Source organism: Elephantulus edwardii, unplaced genomic scaffold (genome assembly GCF_000299155.1).
Source record: "Elephantulus edwardii isolate Elephantulus edwardi_28Jun2011 unplaced genomic scaffold, EleEdw1.0 scaffold00043, whole genome shotgun sequence".
In the NCBI taxonomy this organism is placed as follows: Eukaryota; Metazoa; Chordata; class Mammalia; order Macroscelidea; family Macroscelididae; genus Elephantulus; species Elephantulus edwardii.
In genome coordinates, this window is record NW_006399793.1 from 13,433,933 (window position 1) to 13,441,430 (window position 7,498).

The 7,498-nt window shown below is 38.5% G+C and overlaps 1 pseudogene; it reads right to left on the reverse strand.

The window, feature by feature from the left end:
• Positions 1 to 5,451: 5,451 nt before the first annotated feature.
• Positions 5,452 to 6,512, reverse strand: LOC102873205 (annotated as a pseudogene).
• Positions 6,513 to 7,498: the final 986 nt, after the last annotated feature.

A 7,498-nucleotide genomic window follows, 5' to 3' on the forward strand; every position in this document is an offset into this window, starting at 1 on the left:
TGAAGACAGTGTGGGCTCTGAACTGTTCTGTAGTGAAGAACAAAGTTGGCATTGATGACTCCGTTAACTCATGGGACCCAAATTCTAGAAAAGTCAGGTGGGACGTTGATGACAGCAGAGTCAGAGATTCTAATGAAGAAGAATAGGCTCATGACTGATAGGTTAGGAAGCTCTGGGGGCAAGCCAAAGGCACATGATTTTAATCCACCCAGTAAATACCCCGTGGTAAAAGGATGGGCCTCTTTTCCCACGTGCTTCAGAAAGCTGCAGGAGGGTAAGCTATGAGTTGGTTCTGACTCAGCAGTGCACAACAACTGATACTGGGTGAGTGAGAAATTTTCCTGCCTCAGGATCTCTAAAAATCATAGAACTAGGTCAATAATTAGAAAATAATTAAAGAGTAAATAAAATCCATTGTCAGATGCTATATTTCTGTAAAACTCGCTCTGTCAGGAAGGCTCTTAGTGTTGGAAAGAATATGTTGACAGACAGACAAAAAAAAGATATAAGTATTAATAATGAGGCTTTATCTAATATGGTTTGGACTGGCATTTCCTGGCAACATGCAGGTGGCATTCTTGCCTCTAAGGAGCACGCAGGTTGCACTTCCTCCAAAAAAGACGTGTTGGGTTTTTTGGAGGTCCATGGTGTATTTAACATTCTTCAAAAACACCACAATTGACAGATTTAAATTCTTCTTCATTCTTCCTAATTCATTCTCCAACTTTCAGATGCATAGTAACCAACTGAAAAATACCCTGGGTGGGTCAGGTGCCCCTTGTTGTTGTTTAATGCCGTCGAGTAGTAGACGACTCATAGCGACCCTATGAACGAACAGCCTGAGCACTGTTCGTACATAGAGTTTACAGAGGCAAGCCATTTTGGAAGTGGATGCCGCTCCTGCTTCCAGGCTTGATTTAGTCGGGAAGCTCCAGCCAACACTGTCCACCATGGGTGCCCCTTACCACGATTGGCACATCACTGTCACAGTTACCTCTGTACAGCAACGCACAGACCAGTGCTATACCACCTAGAAGAATGTTTGACAGGAAGACAATTTGAACCTGGCCGAGGGCCACAGATGAAAATCACCCACCTTCGGCTTGGTTGCACAGCTTCCTTCCACTAGGCCAACGTAGCTCTCTCTTGGTCGTCGTCATTGTTATTGTTGTTTAATGCCATCGAGTTGTAGACAACTCATAGTGACCCTATGAACGAACAGCCTGAGCCTGTGCCCCTTAGTCTTCAGCATTCTTGCTCTTCAGAGGTTAAGGTTTCATTTAATAGTAAGAGTGTTGTTTTCTTTAAGGAATATCTTAGTATATTTCTAATCATCAAATCAGCTCTTTCTGATTCTCTCACTGGTCAATACCAACAATTTTCCTGTTTGTTTTTACCGCCATTTTTTGCATTTTCTAGTGAGCACTGGCTAGACTTGCTATAAAGAAACCTAAAAGGAGCTCTATGATTTACACTCTTTAATCCACAAAAGATATAAAGAGATGGTATCTCATTGTGGTTTTTATTTGCATCTCTCTTTTTGCTAGTGATTTTTGAGTATTTGTTCATGTGTCTGTTTACCATCTGAATATTTTCCTCTGTGGAAATTCTTTCCATGTCTTTTGCCATTTTGTAATTGGGTTATCAGTCCTTTATTGAGCAGGCCCTGTAGGATTCCGTAAACTTGTCTGAAATGGTATTGCCAAATGTTTTTTCCACCCATAAGTAGGTTATCTTTTAATTTTTGGAAAAAGGTTTTGATGTACACAGGGAATTAATCTTTTGAAGGTCCCCATTCATCAATTTTATCCTCTCCAGATTGTGCAATTCTGGCTGAATTTGGCAGTCTCTTCATACCATTAGACTAGGCCATTTAAACTTGATCCCAGTTGTCTTTGATAAATGTTATGGTATTAGGCTTTATTCTTAGGTCACTGTAGCAGTGGCAAAGTTTTATAGGACGGCAAGTAATAAATGTTGGAGAGGATGTGGCAAGATAGAACTCTTATTACACTGTGGTGGGACTATAAAATGGTACACTCTGGAAGGCAGTTTGGCATTTCTTCAGAAAGTTGAACACATAAATTCCATATGATATAGCTATTCCATTACTTGGAATATACCCCGAGAAAATGAGAACTATGGCATAAATGGAGACTGGAGAGCATTATGCTAAATGAACTCAGTTCCATAAGGACAAATACTGCATAAGACCACTATTGTAGAATGTGTATGAGGATCCAAGGTGAGGAGGGTGGAAGCAAAGTGGTGAGGTAAGGATGGGGTGTGGGTGTGGAGGGTTAAACAGAAGGTTATACAATTAGATCAGTGGAGGGGGGAGTGGGTAAAAATCTGGTGTGAAAAATAATATATATATGAACTTTGTAAGTAAACCAGTATAAAATAAAAATTTTAAAAAGAGATGTGAAGAATCAACTAAATGTATGAGAAAAATCAAATGCCTTTGTAAGAAAAGTGCTGATATTAGAGAATCATAACTCTATATGTTATCACATATTCTTAATCTACTACTACTAGTCATATTGATTGGTTACCAGTTCGATAATAAAGCAAAATAGAAATAAAATTTATTCCTGTAGCCTACTTTAACTTTTCCAAGTACATCTAGACACAAAGTCATTTCTTCATAGCATCCATAATGTTCTGTAATAATATATAGTTAATGTTTAAATATTTCTTTAATCTTGACAATTTAATATAGTTTTGTAAACTAATCACATAGATTAATAGTATTCTGATTAATTAATAATGCTGTTGAGCTGATTCTTACTTAAAGCAACCTTTCATGAGGTTTCTAAAGCTATAAAAATTTGCAGGAGGAGACCACCCATCTTTTTCCGACAGAGGAGTTGTTGGCGGATTTGATTCACTAACCTTTTGTTTAGTTGTCCAACTTGTTATGCAATATGTCATAATAATACTATCTAATATTTACATTATTTTGTATTAAAGTAAAGGTAAGACATTGTTCTAAATGCCAGAGGTCTGTGGTATTTATCAAGATTTAATAAATATTTAAGTATTAATTATATATCCTAAGAACTTTTGAAAATGGTTTTTACATCTACTGCTTTAGCCTGCTCTGGTAGCATGGTTTCAGGTGGCTCAATTGCAGATACTTAACTTACCCACACTGATCAGTGTCTTCAAGATCATGAACAGCTGTGAGGCCAACATAAGAGGAAGAACTGGCCAGACTGTGGAGAGACTGTACCAAGATGTAGCTTGAGGGAGCTCTGGAGAGGGAGTAAGAGTAAAAGGTTCTGAATGCTGGATGATTGAAAGAAGACTGACTTATGACTACTATGAAGTAAAGCTGGCTTGATGATTAAGAAAATCAGAAGCTTGACAATTTCTTTCTTCCCTTCATCCATACTTGGATCCACAATCAATATACTTGGTACTAGCAATAAGGAGATCAAGAGACATATTGTGCTGGGAAAGTATGCAGTTAGGGATCTCTCCAAATTACTGAGGAGCAGATGCAATGTGGGGTGGCCTCATCTGACTGCTCCTCAATGCATAAAAGGAAACTATAACCAACAATAACATCCAGGGTACCAAACAAATGGTAGACATGCCACTCCTCATGCTTCTGCACCTATTTCTATGAATCATTAGGTCCAATGTTCCTTGCAAATTGATTCATAGACTTTACTCATTGTTGTGGTGTTTACTAGGGAAATAGGTTGGGAGATAGAGGAGATAAAGGATATCACATAGTAAAAGTCCAGGTTTAGTGAACAGCAGCCCAGAGTCAGATTAACAGCAAGACACCATTTCTCAATTAGTTCAAACAGCTTCTCAGTCAACAAGTCAAAGTCTTGGTTCGGTTCAGGAGCACAAATAACCCTCTGATATCCTCAATCGTCCAGTAAACTTTGTCTCCATAGCAGTCACAATTCAGCTTTTCATTCAGTATTCTAGAAGCAAAACTTTAAATTTAGGCTCCATCTCTAGGATTTCTCTAGTTACACCTTGCCACAGTCTCTTCATAGTCCACCACATTCTCTCCATCATTTCTCTATAGTGATTTGAAAGATCATGTGTCTGCAGTTGAGGTAAAGACTAAGTTACTGACACTAAAACTATGAATCTGAGAGTTGGACAAATGGATAGGAGTAACAGAAAAAGAATTCATGCCTTTGAGCTGGGGTGATAGGGAGGAGTATTGAACATCTCATAGACTGTCAAAAGAACAAACATATGTCTTAGAGAAAGTACAGAGCACCCTTTGGAGTCAAGGATGACAAAGTGTCATCTCTCATACTTTTGGCCATGTTGTTAGGAGCGGCTATTTCTTGGAAAAGAGCATCATGCTTGGAAAAGTGGAGGGTCAGTGAAAGAAAGTAAGATCCTCAACCAGATGAAATGATACACTGACTACTGCCACGGGCTTGAGTATGCTGGAAATGATGAGGATGGTAAAAAGACAGGGCAGGATTCAGATCTGTTGTTCAGAGGTTGTTATGAGTTGTATTCAACTCAATAGCACCTAACATCAACACTTTCATAAATATGTTAGTATTTTCCCCATAGACTGCTATGTTATTGTCATGTGTTGTTGAGTCGGCTGTGACACATAGTGACCCTATGTATAATGGCTCTGAATTCTGCCCTATCCGAGCCAATTTCACTGGATCAAACACATCTACCCTCATTATCACAGTAATCCATCTCATCCAGGGTTTCCTCTCTTGTCTTGTCACTTCCACCATTCCAAACATGATGTCATTGTCCACGGACTGATCTTTTGAGACAGTCTCAAAATCCTTGCCTCCAAGAAGCAGCTCAGTTTCATCCTCTCCAGGACAAACCTGTTTGTTCTCATAAGTTTATGGTATTTTCAGTACTCTTCTCCAGTTCAAAGGCATCAATTCTTTTTCTTCTTTTAGATACATCTATACTTTTATTAAAAAACCATTCTTTTGGCATTAGGTGGTTACAGTGATAGGAAGATACTGTCAGTCTGGCACCTCAGGCCTACCCTAACAACTGTTGTTCTCCACTCACTACCCTATCTTTAAGTTACCCCACATTCATCACATAATAGTTAACTGAAATCATTACTGCTAAAATCCTGGCTCATAAGCCATAATTTAAGGAAGAGTTGGTGCTAAGAGATTAGATTAAATGTTCATAAAACTACAAAGTTTCTTTATGAAGCCTTCTTCTCCCCCTGCTCAAATTACTCTGCTTTAAAAAGAATCAAATGACATAGAGCTAGTCTGGATAGCAGCAGGGGCCAAGGAGCTTCACATTTAATTCTTGTTAAGAAGCAATACCTGTGCAGTGAACATTTTACTGTGCAAAGGGAATAAGGAAAACTTTCTATTTTTTATTTCCAATACAGGCAAAAGGAGTTTTAAACTCCTCACTAGAGTCCTTTTTAAAAAGGAAAGGCATTCCATCAAGTTCTTTCATATAGTGTTATTGCTGTGCATTTGCTGGCTGGTCACTTTCTGTGTTGTGTTTGCTCTGAAGAGATCTTCCAACATATCTCCAATACTCTTTTCTTATAGTGTCCTTTTCTTTAGCTAGGATTTCACATAACTCTAATGCTTTTTTAAGAATGTCTTCCTTGTTGTCACACTGGTTCTCCATCATGTGTTCATAGATATCCACAAGACAGACAATTAGGTAGGGAGAACTATGACTTGGTTGTAAATCAAGTAATTGATTCGATATTTGGAAAGGCCACAGTCCTGCAAAATTCCTTTCAAATAGTTCCATGCATTTTCATTATGTGGTAATACTTTGATCATTCCCAGAGTATACTGGGCTTCTCTCTCCAATACAAGAGGATCACCGTAGGCAGTGATATTAGAAATGACAAAGTATCTTTGGTTCCAGTTATTTCTCACTTCTTTTTTGAGAAGTTGGTCTACATACTGTAGTTCATCATCCCAAAGTTTAAATTCCTCAATAACCACTGTCGATGCTGCCAGGCATGGTAATTCTTTGCATCTTGCTTAAAAATATCATTAATAAATTCAAGTTCTTGAGATGGGTCATTCAGCCATTGCACTAAAACTCGCCTATGAAGCCAAACTTGATAGTTTTGGGGCTGTTCTTCCAATTATTTCTTCATGAAGATCCTTTTGAAGGGATTTTAAGAGAACTCTCCAAAAATGTCAAACCATGTTATTAGCTGCTTTTAATTCAAAAGGCATCTCTTGTTAGTTTAAAAACACGTTCACTTCTTTCATCACGCTGTAGGACAGCCCGGAAAGAATTACAAGCATCTCTAAATTTTTCACTATAAATGATCTGGACCACTGGATTAAGGACATCATTCTGAGGTACTGGATCTTTACCAGTCCATTCTGCTCTGTCCCTGCACAGAGGTGAGAGAGCCCAGGCTCAGAAAGCCATTGTCCATTGGTGATGTCAATGCTGCCCCCCCCCCATGCAGTCTTTTCTCCCTGTTGCTGTTGCTGCTGCTGCTGTGACGGCGGAGGGTGCAGCTGGGGAGGTGGCTGCTCCAGCTGACCAGGATGGCTGCCCTCAACAACCCCTTCAACCCCTTCGGTCTCTGCCTTCTTCCCTGGGTCCACAGAGGAGGTGATGGTGGAGGCCCCGCCCTTCAATGGCCCCACCCTCCACTCCCTTCCTGATTCATCTAAGAGTGACTGTCCAGCCAGCCCTCTAATGCATAGCAAGTAATTGCAAAGACCAGGGCCTCTATCAGGCACACCTTAGTCTCTACACTGACATCATTGTTCTTAATAATTTCTTTTGATTTCCTGACTGCTGGTGCCAAGAGTGTTGATCATGGAGCCAAGTAAAATGAAAGTTTTAGTAATCTCAATCTCTTCTCCATCTATAATGATGCTGCCAATTGATCCAATGGTAGAAATCTTTGTTTTCTTGATGTTGAGCTTCAATCCATACTGAAGACAGCAGTGTTTGTGAAGTGCTGTATAGTGACATACCACAGCTATTAAAATTCACTTTTTGAAAATATAAAATACTCCAATGCAACTCCTCTATTAGTGATTTACTTATATCCATGTATGAAGTAGAAATTGACAAGATCAGTCAGAATACACTTGACAAGCAAACAGAATTGTCATATGCCCTATTCACTAAAGCTGACGTTGTTTTCATTTACTTTTTAAAAGTACTTCTTTTTATAGAAAATATTTTCATTTTTCTATTTTTATCTCTCATATGCAATTCTAGCCATCTCTTTATTTCATACAATAGTGAAACCAGGATAATGTGAAAATGAATTTTAATTTCAGGATTCTTTTGTAATTTGGCACTAACACATTTTACATAATTTGAAAGTAATAAAATCATTATACTGTTTGAGAAGAGAAATACTGACACATATCATGGGGTTAATGATTAGCTAATGAATCTGAAAGTACAGTAAAACCTTACTAATTTGGAGAACAGTACATTAGTATTAGTAGAAAGTTTTAAATTATGGAGCACTCAAACAAAGGCAGTAGTACTATGTATCAAGTGG